General features: G+C 45.6%; 1 long non-coding RNA gene across 2 annotated transcripts in view; it reads left to right on the top strand.

Annotated features, from left to right (window-relative positions):
• The first annotated feature begins 1,033 nt into the window (after nt 1-1,033).
• Nucleotides 1,034-20,444, top strand: part of LOC109145394 — a 39,401-nt gene continuing 19,990 nt past the window's right edge. The window contains exons 1-2 of one of the 2 annotated variants that reach the window (XR_005601527.1): nt 1,034-10,722; nt 19,701-19,774. This is a non-coding gene — a long non-coding RNA (uncharacterized LOC109145394). Of the gene's footprint in view, nt 19,775-20,444 lie in introns of both variants that reach the window. The other variant, XR_005601526.1, reaches the window with a different exon arrangement.

Here is a 20,444-nt window from a genome sequence, read left to right as displayed (position 1 = left end):
CAAGAGAAAACATTTCCCCTTTTCTTCTGGCCGTATTGAAATAGTCCCTTCTCCTTCCCTCCTGCTCCCTGCCAGGCTTGGGGTATCTCTTGCTACTGGGTGAGGAGCAGTGGGGCCAGACCAGCTACTTCTTCACAGCATCCATTTAAAGTGAAGGCTTGATAATGGTTGTTTGTCCATGGGTTCCTCTTCGCTTGGGGAGAAGGCCCTGTCACAAGGGCATTCAGATAATGCAGGTGGGTGTCAGCTGACCACAAATAGTCTGGCCATCTCCCCAGGGAGCAGAGGAGGCTCTGGGAGAGGGACTCATCCATGTCTTGACCTCCAGATGTTGTGCCTGAGCAGTTCCTGTACTGCTGAGGAGTTTTGTGGGGTTCTGACAGGCTATGTGTGTGAGAGAAGACAAGAAAATACTGTGAAGGAGCTAAAGAGAAGGAACTTCAGAGGTGTTTCCAATTCCTGTAAGAAATGTGCAGGGCCCTATGGGTCTGCAGGAGCCCAAAGCTGTGCCCAGCTTCACGAAACCTGTTAGCTCAGATGTTAGATACCAGGATTTCTTCTGGTTTCTGAGTCAGTTCCTCATAATTTAGAGAAGGTACTGGACTGAGCTGAAATTCTGCAAGCATATGTGATCTCATGTCAGCTAAAAACTCATAAAGATCAGCACAAGGCACTAGCCTGTTCCAAAGAAAAGCACCAAACCTCATTCTGGAGCTTTTGTTGGATTAAAACCAGAAATGCCATTAAGATGTTCAAAGGGCTGGAGCACCTCTTCTCTGAAGACAGGCTGAGAAAATTGATGTTGTTCAGCCTGGAGAAGAGTAGGCTCTGGGGAGACCTTTTAGAGCGGCCTTTCAGTACCTAAGAATCTACAAGAGAACTGGAGAGGGACTTTTGACAAGGGCATTTAGTGATAGGACAAAGGGGAATGACTTTAAACTGAAAACTGATTTTGGTCAGGTATTAGGAAGAAATTCTTCCCTGTGAGGTGGTGAGGCACTGGAACAGGTTGCCCAGAGAAGCTGAAGATGCCCCGTCTCTGGAAGTGTTCAAGGCCAGACTGGATGAGGCTGTGAACAACCTGGTCTAATGGAAAGTGCCCCAAACCAGATAGTCTTTCACCCAGCCAAAACCATTCTGTGATTATGTAAAGTAAAAAATTTAAATACTTCTTCAAATAAGGTAAAGAAGCCAGTTTGCCTTGCAAAAGCTCTCTCTAACAACTGCTTTCTCCTAGTAACTTCCAAAATAAAACTCAGCTATTCCAAAATTAAAAATAATAAATTCACCTATTAAAAATGTTAAAAATTATCTTTTCCAAAATAAAATTCAGTGTTTAGGATGTCATCTGAGAGATCTGTGTAAGTCTGGTTTAACTGGGACAAAGCTAAGGTGAGAGACAGGTCAAAATCAAGCTTACCATGGAGGCTATCTGCAACCTTTGTGGAGAAAGATTACCATCTTACTGGGCAGATCATGTTTCTGTTATTACTAATAACATCTGGTTTATACCATTTACTCTCCCCTCTTTCCTAAGCTATCGTCTCTGAGAGCTGGAAGACTCACACAATACCTGGGGTGAAGCTCTAATGAGACTGAGTCATGTTACTGATTCAGAAGAGTCTCAGATCATATCACCCACTGTGAGAATGTGTAGGTCCTCTCCCCACGGCACTCATTGTCCAAGCCAGAGAGATTGTAAGGAGGAGGGTCATGGTAGAGTAGGGATATCTCTGCTATTCTTAATGTTGTGATTTATAGCTGCAGTTTTTCAATAAACCCCATTTTTTATTTTAGTGCATGTTGATGTTGAAGCATATGAAATCTTACAGATATTTCAGTGAAAACAGCCTGCCTTTCTGTTTATGCTGTGAGGGAGTGGCTTTTCTGTGCTATTAGCCAGGAGGATCAAACTTTATTATGGAGCAGTTTGGTCTGGACTGCTTTCCCTCGCTGGCCTGTTCAAAAAACTCTAAGGGGGGCAAAGCCAGCCATCTTTACAGCCTTCCTGGGTGACAGGAACAGGCTGCTGCCTCTGGCTGTGTGCAGAGACCCTCCTGCTCCACAGGAGCTGATCCTGTTACGCTCTGTGGAGCAAGTCTGAACAGGGTGAAATGAAGAGGAAATGCCAGTTCCAGGCCTCCCAGATAGCTCTGAGCTACTCTGTACACTAACTTTTTCACCCTCAGGAGGTTTAGCATATTAGTCCCTCACCATCCACAAACTGCTTTTGGATCAGCACTGGAAAGCCACCCCACTCAGGTGATTTGGGGGACATGAGCTCTGTCGTGTTTATTGGGCTGCCTCTCTGCTCTCCTGTTTTGGTAATCCTCTGCTCTCATGCAGGTATTAACACGTACAAGAAAGCTTCATCACAATAAATAATACCACAACTTGCCACTTCTTTTTTCTGTCCCTCAAAGATACCATCATACTTTTAAATCAGTCCTAGTAAAAATCATCAGTGGGGCTGCAGAAAGGTCAAAGGTTTGCTGGTTTAGGATTTCGTGGGAATATACGCTTGTTTGGACTTGGCCCAAAAGCTTCGTTTACCTGTTTGACAGGTAACAATTAGCGAGTAATAGCTCTGCCGGCTGGAATGTGGCTGCGAGGGCCAGCGGGCCCTGGTTACCTGGTGGGCAGGTGTGGGTGCAGCGCCCAGATAGGTATGTGCATGCACAGCATTCCTGGGAATCAGTTTTCCCTTAAAGATGCAGCGATGACTGCAGGGCACAAAAGGGCTGGGCTTAGCCCAGGCTCCAAGACACTGGAGCTGTTTGCAAGGTAAAGAAATAAAGTAAATAGTGGAAGAGGAGAGGAGCTGAGGAAAGGGTTCAAGAAGCAGCTGCCCTTTTTTTTTCTTCCCTGAAGAGAGGAGAGTTTTGATTCTTCCCTGAGAATCTTGATAACAGATAATTTAGTGTGATAGGGTGTCATGGGATATAGAAATAGAAAGAAGGGAAAAACCAAGCTCACTTGGCACAGGATGGATGTGAAGTGGGGAAACCATGTCTCAACTGGTTTAGAAACGGTTAAACAGCTTTTGTGCAGTTACCTCAGCTCTGCCATTATCGAGAATCCAAGCCTTATCGGTTTATTGAATAAAACCACTTTATCTGTGGCAAATGGCCCCATTTCCATCTCCTGCAGCAGTCAGGGAAGATTCCTGCATCAGCTCCTCCCTTGAGGGAAGCTGGTATGAATTATGTAGACAGTCAGGGACTTTGCAGGTGGTTTTAAGATGTCTGGTTTGATTTGTTGTTTTTTTTTTTTTTTTAACCACTGCAGGTGACCCTCCTCTTTTAGCTCTTTTAGGAACAGAAAGCTTTGCTCATTCTTTTCATATTTTATTCCCATTTGTGAACAGGCTTCTATGTTTGTGTATTCCCACTTTGGTGTTTCATATTTGACAACTGAGCTATTATGTGACTTTGCAGAAGTCACATCCACATTCTCTTTCCTGGTCTCTGTATTTTCACCTGCAGAGTTGGAGTAGTGAGTCCCATGTTACTAACCACAAAAAATGCAGATTACAAGTACTGCTAGTTATAAACATGTTGCTATTACAGATATATATAATACAATAATTCCTTTGAATCTTATTTTACTGTGATTTCAAAGTATTCTGTTTTTAATAAAAAACATGTATTTTTTTACTTATAAACAGCTTCTCTGGCTGAAAGGACTTTGTTCTTGGGGTACCAGTTGATGTCATTTGAGGAAGAAGAAATCCAAGTATAATTTGAGACCATTTTCCTTGATCTTAAAGGAGCCAGCATCATTTTGAGTAATTATGCATTATTTGTACACTGTTATTTAGTAGGACCTTCATTAAGAGGGAGTCTCTTTGCCCAACAGTGTATGGGCCAGTAAATGGTCATTAAGCCTGACTACTGGCTGACACAATAGCAAGGTTTGTATTTATTTTCACGAACTCCGCAGGAGCCACAAGAAAGCACTGCAGGAGCACAGAGACATCTCTGCACTGTGGATCAAACCAAAGCAAAACACAACCCTTTCTCAGAAAGTGCTGAGAAATACATGACAAGCCCTGTCCCCCTATCCACAGCCACTGCATGAGAAGCTGCAATTATCTATCCTGGGTTGGACCAGAAGCTCATACACTTGCACTGCACACCTCTGAGAGCCCCTGCCCTTTGGGAAGAAGTGAACAGCATTCTTTCCCTTCCAAGCATCCTCCATTCTGAGTCTCCGACTTCCTCAGCTGGAGCTTGGATCTGCATCTCTGCATTTCACATCTCTGCATTTCACATCTCTAAGTCAACACTTTGTTTCGTGGATTGTTCTGACTGCTGTTTGAACCCCTGTGTAGTTTTTATCTCCATGTTATGCAACCGTGAGCTCCACAAGCTATGAGGTACTTCCAATAATCTTTTTGTCTGTTATAGGCCGCATTTTTGACCGTGGCATTTGGCATCCATGGCACTGTGGGAAATAGCACGCAAAATATTCTGGCTCGCTCTTTGTCTCCCATTTCCTGCTGGCCTATCCAGCCTGCAGAGTCCTGCATGTTTTGGTGTGTCATCCAGCTGTGGTCATTTTGACCTTGTAACATTTCTGATCGCCTGCCCTTTGGGAGGGAACTGCATGCAGTGTTCCAGACCTGGGATGACCTACACTACCTGGTGATGCAGCAGTGATTTCTTGAATTCCTGATGTTGCTTCAGCCCTGCTGAGCATGGGAGCAACCAGAGCATGCCAAGCAATGCTTCCATCAGACTTTATGGTCATGATTGTGCTGCACAGTTGTGCTGCATAAGCACAAATGCCTTTGGAGTTAAGCAAAGAACTCTCCTCCCTCCTGCAACTTTCTCCCCACCTCTAGGTTTTGTATCCCTGTGTGTTCTTGATTACCCCATCACTTGAAGTGAGTAGAAAGAGTTCCCCTGACTTTGGCAAGATTGGAAGTCCTGGCAGCATCCCTTGTTAATGACAAGAGGAGCTGCACAGAGAACCTGAGCCATGATTAGTGCTGAGTGATGTGCTCTTCTGGTCCTTAGGAATGGGAAATTTTATGCTCACAGGGAGACCAGACTTATTCAGGTAGAAGAGAAATAAGGTGCAGTACCAGTGCCAACCTGGTGAAAATGTTTTGCCTCACCTTTCACTTTCATAAATGCTTTCTGTGAACACAAGCAATTCAGCCTTTCAGTTTGGTGCTGCTTTCTGCTATATCAGCACTTTAGCCAGAACAGTTGGGAGCATTTAAAGAGTGGCATTAATTAAAGGTGACTCAGAAACAAATGGGATATGAAGAACTTGGAAAGAATGGAAGAGTAGCTATTGTACAAAATGCTTTTCTAAAAGAACACCTGGAGGGATGAACACCTGGAGAGCATGGTTAGGGAAGCAGCCTTCCCACTGCAGCAGTGCAGTCATGGTGATTAAACATACCTTTTGGAAGCACACACTGCTTTGAAGGGGCCTCCAACCATCACTAGGTAAAGCTTACAATGAGTGACTCGTTGCGTGTTAAGAGGCAGGATGACTCCACTTGCTGTTTGGGTTCTGTACAAAAGGTTAGCAGTACTTAGGCTGAACAAGGGGACTCTGAACAGTATAACAAGGACTCTGTTGTTCACTGGTAACTACCAGTAAAGAGTCCACTAGATAAAGTGGGTCATAAATGGCATCTGAAGTAGTCTTTCACCCCAGCATAGGATATTCCAGCAGAGCAATGTAGGAAAAGGATCAGCTCAAAGGAATTCACCACCACAGGTTATTCCCAGGCAGCATCACTGCCTAAGGAGGAGCGGAAAACACTTGGCCTTATTCTTTGTGAAGTGTTTGTGGAGTTTTGGTCACCATAGCATCAAGTCATCAAATACAGAAAGGTCTCCCATGATTCCTAACTGAACCCACAGTGGCCATTGCTGTTTCTAGTCAACCTTCTGGTTCTGCCCAGTGTGTAATAGCTGAATGGAGCTTTGCTGGACACCTACAGGCTGCTCCATCCTCCCAGCAGGCTGCAAACAGATTACTACACCCAGCAACTCTTCATGAGCTTTTCTGGGCAGGTGAAAAGAGCAGGTAGTTCTGTGGATTATTTTACACAACCATAGGTCTGAGACATGTCACCTGCTATTACCAGGGTAAGGATTCAGAAACACGGCATTATGAGAGCTTGGGTTCAGCTCCCCGTCTCCAGACTTGACCTATTTGGGAGGGATTTTTCTGAAAGAGTTGCCAGCTTGAGGCTGATTACCTAATATGAAGAAATTTTAGCCAAATGGTTCTGCTGCAAGTCGCAGTAAGAATAAAGAAAAATACACTATTTTGTGCAGTTTTGTTGTTTTCATACATATGAACAGTTCTGCCATTCCCATGCTTCAGAGAAAGATAGTGAAAGTTAGCATGGCATCAGGAGAGGCTGACAGAAAAAAAGTACTGCTTCAGGAGTCTGCTTCTGAAAATCCCTTTGAAATTCACATTTGTTCAGCGGTAGTTGCCAATGTCAGCAGCTGAATACATCTGGGCTTCCATCCGCACTGAGCACATGCCAGGCTATGTGTGGCCTAAGAGCTGACACCTCTGCCTCTCCAGAGCTCTCCTGCTGGGATGGCTACCCTGGAGGGCACCCCTGTGAAGATAAACTGCCCAGCAAGGCTTTCTGGAGTTGGGACAGAGGGGTGGATCACAACAAGGAGCACAAGGGGAGAAGAAGGGGGCTGAGAGTGTGAGCAGATAGGCTGCAAATGGGAACCAGAGCATGGGAAGCACTGGACTGCTTGAATGAGCAAGAGGTGGGGACCTCAGGGCACAGCAGTAACAGCAGGGCTGACTGAAGACAGACCTGTGGGCATGGGAAGGACTAGGACTGTTTGAATAGGAGAGAACTGGGAACAGAGGTAGAAGGAAAAGTGGTGGGGTTGGTCTGTGAGGAACAAGGGCTACTGATGGCTGAGTTTTGTGGTGGGCACCCGGTCTGGACAAGACCAATGACTGTGAGTGGCCTCCTGCTTTGGCCACCATGTTTTCTGCCTTCCCCTGGTACTGGATTGCCCAGAGATCTCAACATTACTGACACTAATTACGCTACCAGGAGCTTCATCACTGCAGAAAAGTCACTTCTCAGATGCAAACTGGACCACAGATGGCTGCTGTTTTTAATGGTAGAATCACAGAATTCTAGAACAGCCCAGATTGGAAGGAACCTTGAAAGATCACCTGGTCAAACCTTTCACACAGAAGGGAGCCTAGATGAGCTTATCTAGCACCCCATCCAGTCACGTATTGAAAACTGCTAGTGATGGGATCTCTACCATGTCCCTGAGAGGCTGTAGAACCAGACACTGTGGGTAGGACAACCAGAAATTGGAGAGCTGGATTAACAGTAAGTGGATGTCTTAGTGCTGTATTGCTGCAAGACGTGGGAGGTTGTCAGTCAGAGCAAAAGGCCAGGAAGCTTTCCTTGACAGCAGCACGACAACGGGCAAACCACTGTTGTACCGCTGCAGGATGGCATCTCCAGCCAGCAACAGCAGTGCTGAGGCCACTGTGCAAGGGAGTGGTGAGACCCCAGGGCATGACCTGCCTCATTTTGCCCTAGGATGGTGTCCCGGACTCATTCAGCACAGAAAACAAAGACTGCAAGGAGGTACTAATACTAATCAAGGAAGTAACTACCAGGAAACAAACACGATTTAAATTAAAGGGCAGTGTTGTCACAAGGACAATAGGGTACAAACAGACTTGGACATATTCCAGGTGGTAAAGAAAGGGTGGCATCTAACCAGGTGAGAAGTGAGTTACTAGAAGAGATCCCACAGGATGAGCAGTGAGAACAAGGGCCCAAGGGGCTCAGGGATGCAGTTTGGTTAGGAGACACTGACAGAACCATCCAGAGCCAGGACTCGGTGGGAAAGGTGAGCCCTTCTAGACCGCTTGCTTGAGCAACTTCCATTTTGGCATTTCCTAACTTTTGAGTTGTCTCTCATCTTCCAGGACATTTGAAGAGCATCATACTCTGTTTTCTGCAGCTTTAACTAGAATAAGATCTCATATAGGCCTAATTATGTACTACTAGTAGAGGAGGAAAAAAAAAGAAACAGAAAAGCAATCAGTACTTAACAATTGAGTTCTGACACAAGGAACTTGTCTTACCCAAGGCTGGTTGGGACAAAGCAAACAGTGTGCTGTCTGACTACAGCCCAGCTAGTGATGGCAAGCCTTTGTGGAAAATAAACTGCAGCCATCACAGCTCAGGGGATTCTTTCTCTGCCAGAGATAAGAGAAGTTATGAAGGACAAAGAATAAACATCTCTTGGACAGTTCACTGTAGTATATAGTCTCTCCTTCAGACTGGGGAAAGATGAAGAGGTAGTGCCTTTCCAATGAATGTTTTATGTCGGAAGAATTTAGATTGTAAAGGATTTGTTCCTTAAGTGATACATAATTTATTAAATCTTTTCAGTTCTGTGAAATAAAGAGCAAACACAAATCCTCACACCCAAGCAAACACACAAATAGGTTCTTACGCAATTCCACCGCCTGTGGCTGCTTTTTGCCAGTTTCCTCAATGGCTTAATTTAAACAAAATCCCAGGATGGGTGCACTCCAGAATGCTTCAGCGTGACCTCAGCCTGAGCTTTCTTTTAAGGTGGCAGGTCCCAGGGTTTTCCTTCAAAAGCATATGTGCTTATTGGCATCCTGTGTTGTCTAGGGGAAGGTCATGAGACCCATCTTATTTTCAGATTGGTGTAGGCTATTATAATATCTGTGCTGCTTGGACTGCAGTTGATGTTTCTTTCTTTGTAAGAAAAAAGGGAAAGCATTTGCAATTAGCACGTGATCACACTTGCTTCTTCCCTCCTCGCCCCACTGCAAGGCTTACACAAAGAACACAGCCAAACACAACCTGTGCATTGCTCAGAAGTAATATTCAGTCCAATATTTTATAAGTAATTGCTAACTAATAATTTTTATTATATCGTTGTTAAAAATAATAATAATGCTTTCCTTCTATAAGCAGTGTACATGACACCGTGTAAGAGTTTAAATCTGGATAACAAATATCACAGATTAATGCCTGTACCTTCCAGACCTACCAAATGGAAAGGCAAACTCAGAAATATTTCTAGTTCTAAGAACTGCCAGCGTATGTTTTGCTTTTCCTTCCTATCACCTCTCCAGGGTCTTCCAAGCCTTCTTTGCTGTGGCTTCTCTAGTGGCTGTCATGATGCTTCTTAATCAACAAGTGCAGAAGTCCTTGGGAGTCTTTCAGTATTTATCAGCAAGATTTGGAGTCCTGCCTCTGAGAATGGTGGGGAGATTGCTCTTGGTTAAGGCCCATGCTGCTGAATGGATGCCACAGGAGAAATGCTTCCTCCCATTAGGAGACTTGGTGGTTTTCGTGAAACAACAGGTAGCATCGTTTTCCTCCTTTTGCTTCAGCTTTTGAATGTATAGAAGACATTTACTGATTTACATGATCATTTACTGCACAAAAAGGCATGTAGGAAAATTTAATACAGTTCTGTCTTGGAATGCAAATACCAGATGCTGCAGGGCCTCAGCCATACAGATTTTTTTAATGAAAAGACTCCCTTTGTCCTTGTCACAAATGAAAAATAAATTATATATGCATTTTTAAAAGATCTCACCACTCCACACTTGGAATGTGATATTACAATGCAACCTGAAATTATGTTTCAAATGTTAAGCTCAAAATACTAACCTAAAAAGATGTACAGGTGGAGGTAGCCCAAGAAATCTGTCTCTGTCCCATCCTGTCCCACCCCATTCCATCCTTAATCCTGGGAGATGAGCAAAGGAGCATCTTGGTCTCCAGGAAGGCATTTGGAACACAAAGGTGGATTTTTTAGTGCAAGATTAGCAGCAGAACAGTGTTTCTGTCTGGAAGGGGGGTTGCTGTTGGAGGCAGCAGAAAAAAATAATCACCAAGTGCTTTGGGTAATATTCAGGGCTTCTGTCAACACCACCCAAATTACCAGAGCACTTACCATAGAGGCAAATCTTGGGAAATCACGTCAAGTGTTTAGCAACCGGTGATCTCATAGTTTTTCTTATTTGAGCAGTGCAGGATGAAAGCCTCCAACAAAGCCTGAGCAGACAACTGACATGTCCCAGCCTGTTTCCTTCAATGGCTAAAAGAAGTTATGGCAGCCATTTAAATAAAATCTCCCTCTCTCTGTGCAATTATCTCTGAAAATAGGACGGGGTGTTATGGGCAGCTTTCACAGGTAGGATTTGAGGTCCTATGCAGCACTTCGGGTTTGGGAAGCAGTTTAATCTGGTCTTGGAATATCTCATCACACTTGAAGGAGACCACTTGCCCTGGATGTCCAACTTCAGGGGAGGACAGGGGTTTTTGCACAGGTTAGCCCATGCAGCAGATGATAGACACTTTCAGAAGGAAAATCTGAGTGTGTTTCTTTACAGAGCCTTGTCCTCCAAGCCCTTTTAAGCCTCCTTTTCTGTTAGTCAACAAGCCCCAGTGGCTATGCCAAGGCAGGGGTTGCAAAGAACAGTTTTTAAAGAATGTTTTTATTTCAGTGTGAGAAATGTCCCATTAGATTTTACTTCATATTCTAGTGATTCAAAAGTCCTTAGTGAAATGTCATGTATTTTCAGGCAGGTTTTGCAAATAATTTGGAACTAAATATTTTAAAGCCTTCTTTGTCTCTCTCCAGGAGCATAGGCAGCACTGTGAGATGACCTGGAAGAAAAGACTGCTGTGCAGTAAGTTACAAATTTATGACTGTGTAAAAATAAAAAAAACCAACTCAAACAATTATTGTTATACCTGACATTTATGTATGAATGCACAGAAACAATTTGACACCTGTAAAATCCCTTGCCAGCCTCGTTTAAGCTCACCCTGTGAAAGAAATGGATACTAGTCACTTTTATTACTTGCAGTGCAGAGACCAAGTATTTTGAAGCCTGCTAAATAAGTTGGGCCATACCTACAGATGATGCAAAACCACCTCCTGTAGTTACTCTGACATACCTGCGGTCACAGAGGGCTCTCTGTCTCATTGCTCAACTGGTGCTGCCCCAGGGATCTCTTACATCAGGTACAACCTCCATGAGCTGCAGACACAGCAGTCTCCTGTCTCCAATACTGCAGCTTCCCACCCTGTGTCCCTGGCAGAGGTGCTGGAAGAAGAGGCCAAGCTGCTGTGAGCTCTGTCGGCCAGCCAGGCTGGTGTTTCAGCCCTGCCTGGGCCTGGGCCCCAGCCCCATCATGCTCTCCCCAAGTCTCTTTTGGAGCCCTTTGGTCCAGCCCCATCCATCCCTGTTCCCTTGCTGCTGTAGTGCTACATTGATGAAAATGCATCTTTGAATAGATCTAGCCATGGTGGAGAAATGAGCATTTTTAGGGGAATGTAAGGACCAATGGCTGTAATATTTTTCTCCCACTGGGAAAGGGAGGAGGAGCTGGCTGCTGGCAGCAGGTTGTGTTAGCACTTTAGGATGACTAAATTGCTCAAGGTAAAAGAGTGGTGAAATTTGATTTGAGCTGCTGTCAACAGTGAAAATGCACTTATCACAGACTTCTCCCACTGTCATGGAAAGAGACTGCATCCAAGCTTCCAGCAGCACCCAGTAGCGCTCTCACTCTGTCACGCTCTCAAACTCCAAGAGATGGGAGTGACAAGGATATGATGCTCCAGCCACCCTCTCCCCTGGCTGAGCTCGAACCAGAGGCAACTGGATGCAGTCTGCAGCTGGGTTCTTAACCTCCATGGAGCAGTACAAGTCATGAAATCCACCTCATGAGACATTATGAAAAGCAACTCTCAGCTCTTTCCCACAACTTCTACAGTTTTATTCTCTGTTCATGGATAACTCTGCCCACATCATCCTCACCCTTGAAAGTGGTGCCTGTCAGTGTCATATTTCCATCTGAGCAGCTCCCAGCCCAGCTGAGCTCTCCTAAAGATGCCACAAGGAGTGTTTGGTGTGAAAGTGGAATTCCCCAGCACATTAATGGGGAGGCCACTTCTTGCAGTCAAAAGAGAAGACCCAGAGGATCTGCCTCTGCAAATCTGTAAATCCCAGTGATTGGAACTTCAGCCTGCAGCAAGCTGAGCAGACTTGCTTTTAGTTTTCTCTTGAGTAGCAGTGTCAAAGATTACAGCTCTTGTGGTGCTGGTGCCATCTAGTCATAAATTTAAATCAGAGTTTGACTCTGCATCTTCCCTCATGGATTTTATGTCTCAGGTCACTCTTTCCCAGAAGTTGAGGGGTGAGCAGTTACATGTCTGAACTTGCAGTCATAATTCAGTGGCCAGTTATCAGACATGATACATCAAGTAGCTGCATCTGATTAAAAATGACTGTGTGCCTCCTCTTTAGCTGCAGTATTCCTCAGTCATGCTGAATGTGCGAACTCATGAATGATGCTCATGTGAAAAATCATCTAAAAGAACTAGAGTATTTTTCCAGCTTGCTCACCCAGATTTGCCTCTACCTTTGTTCGAGAAGGCTCTTTTCCCCTCATTCCCAGTGTTTGCTCTATCACGTAGCTTTGCCTGTATTTTAGGTATATGCTGCAAGTGTCACTGCTTTCTCCAGTGCCACTGACATTTATCTCCAAATCTTCAGTTCTGGTGTGACTTTCAAATGTCCTTTTTCCCTTGTTTTCATACACTCCTACCTGGTTTTGATGGTCTGGAGCATGCTGACTTTCTAGGTTTAACTGAGTTTGAAAAGCACTAACACAGTTCTGGCCTTTGGTCCCCATCCATGTGTCCAGGGCACTGGAGTGTCCTGCACCCACCAACCTCTTCCACACCTGATTTTCAAATAATGCATCAGTTGTTAGCAGCACCCTGGGAGGGCTGGTGTGTGCTTGCAAGCTTCTCTTGGCAAGGGCACAGGGCATTTGCAGTTGCAGACAAATAACACAGGCCTCCCAACAATAAAAATATGTTACTTTTTTCACCTCTGGACTGTGACAGAGTTGAGGAGGATGACTGTGGGTGCAGAACACTACAAGAAACTGGATGAGTGTCAGCCACCCAACGGCTGTAGGGTTCATCCTTGCCCCTTCTCCTGTGAACACAGCCTGATAGGCCACGGACCATGGCATGTTTTGTGTCAGATTAGCAACTGGTATTTGCATATAGAGATGGACAAAGCCTGCCAGGATTTTAACTCTTCAGACATAGTTTTCACACTACTGAAACCACTCCTAGTAGCAAAGTGTGAGACCTCCGCAGGCTCCTGTAACGCTGCAGTGATCTCTGGGAGAAGGCTGGCAGCTGCTGCCTGCCTGTGTCCCGGGCACGCCGGCTGCCTCGCCCTGCACAGCGCAGCAGGCAGCCCTTGCTGAGAGCCACGGCGCCTGCTTTCCTAGGAAGCACCTCAGCAGCACCTAATGAGTTAGGGCTTCTTGGGAAATATTTTTGCATTGCTTCATGCCCCAAATAATTGCTTAAGCCCCCTTCCCTCCACTGCTCACATGCATTTCAAATCCTGCCCCATCCCACTTGCCAATTTTCCTCAGGCTTATTGTGCAGAGCAGGAGGTTGCATGCTGCAGCATGGCACCCACTCCCAGGGAGACCTCTCCCCTTTCCCAGCTCCCCCTGTAAGCAGTGGCCCTGGCATTTGGGCCACCACGCCCCTGATTGGAGCAGCTGACCCTGCAGGGGACAGCAGAGAACCTCACCATACCGACAGGAGCTGTGCTTAACCACCCATATCCAACTCAGAAAGCAGACCCGGGCCTATTTTATTTACAAGTAGTGACAGAGGCATCCCAGCTTCCCATCCAATGCCTGTCCCTGTGTCCAGTGAGGTCTGCCCCTTCACAGTGCCAAGCTCCCCACAAGCTCCTGCTCCCAGCACCTGCTGCAGCACTGGCTAACACTCAGGGCATCTGATCCTCCCCAGTGGCACCCACCCTGCTCCTGACTGCCAAACTTCAACTATTTTAAGACAAAATTGTCCTCAGGGTATCAACCTCTAGCCTGCATCTGAGACTTAGCCAGAATTGGTGGAATGGGCTAGCCATTTGCAGGAGGAGCCTTGGGCCGGGCACTGGAGTGCTCACCCTGGGAAGTGCAGATGGTTTTATCACCTTTCTCTTGAGATGTCCTGACACTGGCGCTACAGCTTGGCATGGGACACAGGTCTTCCTGTGCCTGTGAAAATCCACCAAATCCCAGTCAGGTTAGAAGCTGTTTAAAAGCATCCCCATATGTACATAGCAGACCTGAGTTCCTGTGGGGTTTTCTGTTATTAATGGCTGATCTGGCTTCCAGGAACCAGTAATTGCCAACTGGAGACTTTTTTTGCAGCAGGAACATTTTGAAAACCACTATCCCATGCACACCCTCTGGTGAGTGATAAATTGCAAGCTCTTGTGGCCACTTTTTCTACAGTTTGATGGCGTTTTTTTTCTCTCTTTCCTCCCTCTACTCCTTTATTTTTGTGAAACTAATAGGTAGTTAATTATATGTCTGACATCCAATTGAGTCAGCCAGTGGCTTCACAGCTCAGCAGGGGATGACAGGCAGATAAACAGCCAGACACACGGACATACACGCCCACAGATGCACACTCAGACACGACTGCATAAGCCGTTTCTCTTAGAAACCTGTATCTACAGCAATGATGGAACTACAGTGGTTTTGGCCAGTGGACATTTGTCAAAGACAGTGACCCTTGGCCAGAATGGAGAGATGTCACTTGAGGGAAATAGGGCTGGCTTTTCCTTTTGTGCTAAAAAACCCCAACAACTTGAAAACTGTTCTTCAAAGACTATTTGGGTGACATGCCCATGCCACTGGACCCCTGCCCAGGCCACCCCCAGGCCCTGCACAGGCCCCAGCTGCAAGAGTGCTTTTGGCTTGACCCGAGACAGTGTGAACTCTTATTGCATGTCTGTGTTGGGGCCCCGGTCCTGACATTGCCCAGCTGATGTGTTCATATGCCTGCTTTGAAAGCCCTAGCAATACTGCTTTGACACCAGCAGTTAGGAGAATAATTTCACTTCTCTCTGTGGGGCACATCTGTACATCTGTACTCAGGTCTGGAGCACCACTGGTGACCCCAAAGGAAGGGCAATCCAGAGCATGGTTTATTTAGGGAGTTATAAATCGAGCACATAGCTACACACTGGGAATAGATGGGTTATCAATAGCAGTATGTGGGCATATTCCACATTTTCACTGGCTTCAGCTGGGCCCCTGTGCAAAGTGGATACATAGGCATCAGTGAAAAGGGACATCTAATTCATGCAAGTGCAAGAAGCAGGGGAACCCCACCTTTGCAGTCACCTAAATTCTGGGATGTGACACACAAATAAGGAAAATTGATTTTTCTACCATGCTGATAATCTCACACATAGGAGAAAAGGGTCTGTTGCCTGCAGAGGCTGTGCTGCCAAAAAGGCTGCTTGCTGCTCTGGGATCTAGTCCTCATGCAAAAGACAGCTTGAATCTATTTGGGAAAAGCAAAGCCACACGTTCAACAGCCACAGGTCATTCAAGGCACAATATGACATACAACATTCACGTTTATTCTGATTGTTGCACTCCTGTAGGACTGATTTCAGGTAATCATCAGGGTTTGGCACACAGGAGAGAGCACGGATAGTGGCAGAACCTACAGTTTGTAGGTACAAGAGGAAGTGACTTGGTCCTCAGCAGCTGCCTGTCTGCCGACCTGTTCTGGGTTTGTGGCTGTGCATAAAGTCCTGCAGACTCCCAAGTTTCTTAGACCAGAGGAAAGAAACAGCTGGCAAGAGCAAGCAAGAAAGTGAAGGATTGAAAGCACTTTCAAGGAGTTCTTGATTGGTCTTACAAGCACCACGCCGAAAAGCCTCAGCCAGTTCCACGTGCACTGTCTGGAGACCTGTTTTACATCCAGCCAGCAACTAAGCCCCGCAGACCCACTCACTCACACCCCCTCTGTGGGATAAGGGAGAGATTTGGAAGGGTAAAAGCAGGGAAACTCATGGATTGAAATAACTACACGTAAAGCAAAAGCCCCATGTGCAAGCAAAGCAAAACAAGGCATTCATTCACCACTCCCCAGGGGCAGGCAGGAGTTCAGCCACCCCCAGGAAAACAGGGATCCATCACATGTAATGGTGACTTGGGAAGACAAATGGCATCACTCTGAACATGTCACCCTCTTCCTTCCTTCCTTCATCCCCGGTTTTAAATGCTGAACATGATGCCATATGGTGTGGGATATCCCTGTGGTCAGCTGGGGTCAGCTCCAGTACCATCTGCCAGAGCAATGACAAGTGTCCAAAGGTGTCTGTATTGGGCTTGACCAGGAGCTGATCTCAACAAGTTCAAACACTTTAGGAATTGCTCTCTGTCAGCCTCTAATTGCTGATTCTAGCAATCACCAGCTGATGAGATCTGAAATTTGGATCAAGGAACAGCTTAAGCAAGTGAGTATTGCAACAACAAAAAAAGAGAATTCACACATGAACATTATTTTTCACAAGAATGAATCTAAGCTCTTACTCTGCCAGTACCATGCAACAGCACTACTTATCTTTAGAAGTGGGGTTGGAGGTGGTCATACTCCACAGAGGGCTTTGCTCCAATGTAGCAAGGCGCAAAGGATTCAATTTTAGTCTGAGCCAGGATGACCTACAGAGCCAAGTCTTTGTGCCTGGTCTGTGGTTTGCTATTGCTGACTTCATTCATGGGTACATGCACAGGGAAGTTGTGCAAGCCTGGTAATGTGTTTGCACATTTAGAAGGCAGTGGTGCAAAACCACACTCGAGTCACAGCTGAACACACTTCATGGGGGAGACACTGATATATTTCACTATATTTAGATCAGCCTAGATCTTCTGAAAAAGCAAAAACAGCAAACAGGAAGGAGTACAGAGAAGGCATTCTTTTTATAAGGCTGTTAAAGAGTAATGAAATGAAAAGGGCAAAGAAAATATTAACACTTACTTTGCACTCTGGCTGCATTCATGTGTGTCTACTTTATTTAGAACTGGAAATCTCCTAAATTTGGCAAAGTAATGGAAGACTTAACAGGATGCATGTAGGTCCAGCCTGGCCTATCTCTGGTGGAAGAACTTGTTGCAATAATGTCTCAGGGTCTGGCTCGAGGACATTCTGGGGAGGTAGAGGCTATATCCTTATTGCTTTCTACATAAAAAGGGAGTGATTTAAGGCCTGGACTGGAACGGGCTCTTTTATAGAGAAATAGAAACGTCAATCGCGATTTTGAAGTTTACCCCCAAAGGAGATCTGGAAACAAATTTTTGAAAGAAGCAAAGCAGTGTTTTATGGGCATCTCCCACCTTCAAGAATGCTGAATACATCTCGTGCTGTTAATCAAAAGTAAACTGTGAGAGTAAAGAAAGGAGATTTACCCAGCCAAGCAAGCAGAGGCCACAGATGCAGCACCTCCAGCGTCACTCTCCACTGGGGCTACAATGGCATGTGCAGAGGGCTCAGAGCAGGACAGACCTGCATGGTCTCCCTTACATCCTGAGCTGCTCCTCCGATGAACCCCTTTCCCTCCCCACCCTGCCACCCATCTCTGTCCTCCAGAAGTGGAGTCTGCCTCCAAAATCCCTCCAAGAAAGCCCAACAGACAAGGCTGCCATTCCCACATTTCTCTCAAGTTGCCAGCTGTGCCTAGGCATTGAGGAAGGGGTGCTTTCTGCTAGATCCTCAGCTGGCTGGGGCTTCATTTAGCACAATCACAACCTGGAACCGCAAACAGCAATTCTCAGACAGATCGTGGGGCCTTCAGCTTCAGAAGCAGTACAAGATATAAGTGTTAATTTGTGGTTAAGGCATATTTATCTGGAACAGCACTGAAGGGTGTCTTGGCCTTTCCTTCAGCACAGCGCTGAACTGCCAAAATAAAGAGGCATTAAAAGTTAATAAAAAGGTCTGAAACACGTTCATTAAAATACTTGGAAAACTTCACAGTTTGGCTTCATACCATAGAATGAGTATGTGAAAACTTGACTGGGCTTGCCTGCCTCCCTAGCAGACTGTCTTAATACTTATAAAAATATCACCTGGCGCCTGATGCCGTGTTAAAAAGCCCCTACCATGTCAGGTACTGTTGTAATTTGCCCTGGAAATGCATCTGAAGCAAAGGAATGCGTGAGCACAACTTCAGAGCTCAAACAAGGAAAATACTGGTTGTTACATAAATCAGTGGATACAGATGGCATTTTACTTATTTTAAGCATCAGCCTAAAGTTTCAGGGGCTGGTAACTTTGCCACCCCACTCTGGTTCATCCCGCCTCTGGATGGACAGATGTTGCAGCTAGTGCTCCCAGAGCAGGCTCTGTGGATACCACATTTTCAGGTGTCCTGGCCATATCTGGAACAATTTCAAGGAAAATCTAGCCCTGTATTTGACCTCATTGTTCTATTTACTCACCACACTAATTACGTCGGGCAGAGAGAAGGCCAACAAGACAGGCAGGATGGACTATTTGCATAGCTGCAAGCGGCTTCTATCTGATGGAGTGGAGTGGAATGAACTATAGGTGGATTGTGGGTCAAGAGGTTGTTTGAGTTTCACATTCATGGGTGCCCTCTCCACAGCCAGTGCTTTTGTCAGCCATTCCACAGCACTCTGCGCTGCTGCTCAGTCATGAACTGAGGGCTGGATTCAAGCTGCCAGGGATCAGGACCGCTGTGTGCCCATGTGGCACCCTGGGGACAAACCCTACAGTGCTTCAGTGAAAGTGCCCACTGTCCACCTCAGCCTACAGCCTGCCTGAAACCCTGAGCCTTGGCAATAATTTGTCAAAAGATGAAGCCATCTTTGCCCTAGTATTTAGTTTTAGGGTAAAAATTAAAAGATATTTGAAGTACCCGCTTAGAATTCTTTGCCTAGTCTTTGTTCCTCCTACCCCAGCCATTCCTCCGGGATGCCAAGCCTCTGGCTAACGTACCACTCTCACATTTGGGATTATCCTGCTTCATAGTGTTTATCCTGTTTCCTTCAAAATGCAATGACTACCTTGGGACCAAGACACAGTATTGAATTTTTACACCTATCATAGCATCTGTGAGTCCAAGGTGTTGGAGTTGGTGGCCTTTGGCTTTTTCCCTAGATGAGCTCTCAGAGTTGTCAGGTATAATAAAAGCAGCCTTATGGGGGTTTTTTAAGGTAGGGCTTATTTTACCAAGGAAGGTAGCTAGTTAGCACTTTTCCTTTGCCTATGCAAAAGTGTATGATTATGTAGCACTTCTCCAGCAGTGGATTGCTGTTCCCAGACATGCTTCCTTTGGGAGCCTGCTGTAGATTTGAGCTGCATGTCTCCCACCTTGCAAAATCCCAAGGCAGGGCTATGTGGAGGCACAGGACAAGTTCAGAACAGGCAGACTGTGTTTGGAGGTCACTGGGACCCATGTAGCACCATGTGTAAGGAAAAGAAAGAATTTTCAGCCTTCCCACCCACATTCTCCGCCCAAAATGACTTCTGCTTGGAGAGCATCACAGAGCTGAACAGACAGCACCTTACTTAGTTTGGGTAACTGAACCCAAAATCTCAGTGGAGAAATCACACATTAGCATCCCTGCATGGCAACCACAGCTCTTGGCACAGTCCTACCTGTAAACACCACTACTGTCCTCTGCACCCTGGAGCACAGAGTATCAGGTATGACCTGTTCACAAGGACCTCAATTTCTGGCAAGAGCAGCACCCAGCTTCTCCAGATCCATTCACCTGTCTTTTTCCTTCACAGGAAGATCCCTGAAAGACTTCCTGATAGGAAAAGATCAGTGCTGAAGGGATGGAAAGGAGCCCACACAGTGGAAGGTATGCACAAGTCTTCCTTCTACAACTTCTCTATTATCAGTAAAGAACAAAGAAAGAGCAGATGTATATCTGACGTGTTTACATGACAGCTGCAGTATGTACTGATGCTTTTAAGGTCATATTTTACTTCATTCATCATCAAAAAAAAAAGTAGAGAATATCTTGTAGTTAGTTAGCTAAACATCTTTTCTTGCCTTTCTATTGGGTAAGACAGATACTCACAATAAACTTTATCTGTGAGACACTTCAGGGAATTGGCAAGAGAGCCTAAAATCCACTAACTCAAGGTCACTCATCCACTCAAGGAGTCCAGGCTGACTGAGGAATGACCATAAATGATCACATTTGACACTGATTCAGTGGCTTGTGTAAAACATGAGTGAGTCTGCATACAACTCCTGTGGGAGGAGCATTGTTTCACACTGACAAGCTACAGAGGTTTCTATGAAGAGGCCCAGACTCCTCTGAAGACAGAAAGATAATTTTCCACCTAATCTCTGGGAGTTCTAATCAAAGCACATACAAACACAGGAGTGTGGACAAATCTGTCACCTAAGCCCATTGTGACTGAGCTATAAATCCAAGAAACTGCAGTCTGGAAACACAGCCAGGACACACCCTGGGTACTCCTACCATCACACCAAGTCCTGGCAGGGGGTCGTTACCTCTT

Source organism: Corvus cornix, chromosome 2 (assembly GCF_000738735.6).
Source record: "Corvus cornix cornix isolate S_Up_H32 chromosome 2, ASM73873v5, whole genome shotgun sequence".
In the NCBI taxonomy this organism is placed as follows: domain Eukaryota; kingdom Metazoa; phylum Chordata; class Aves; order Passeriformes; family Corvidae; genus Corvus; species Corvus cornix.
This window is presented reverse-complemented; position numbering and strand designations above follow the sequence as displayed.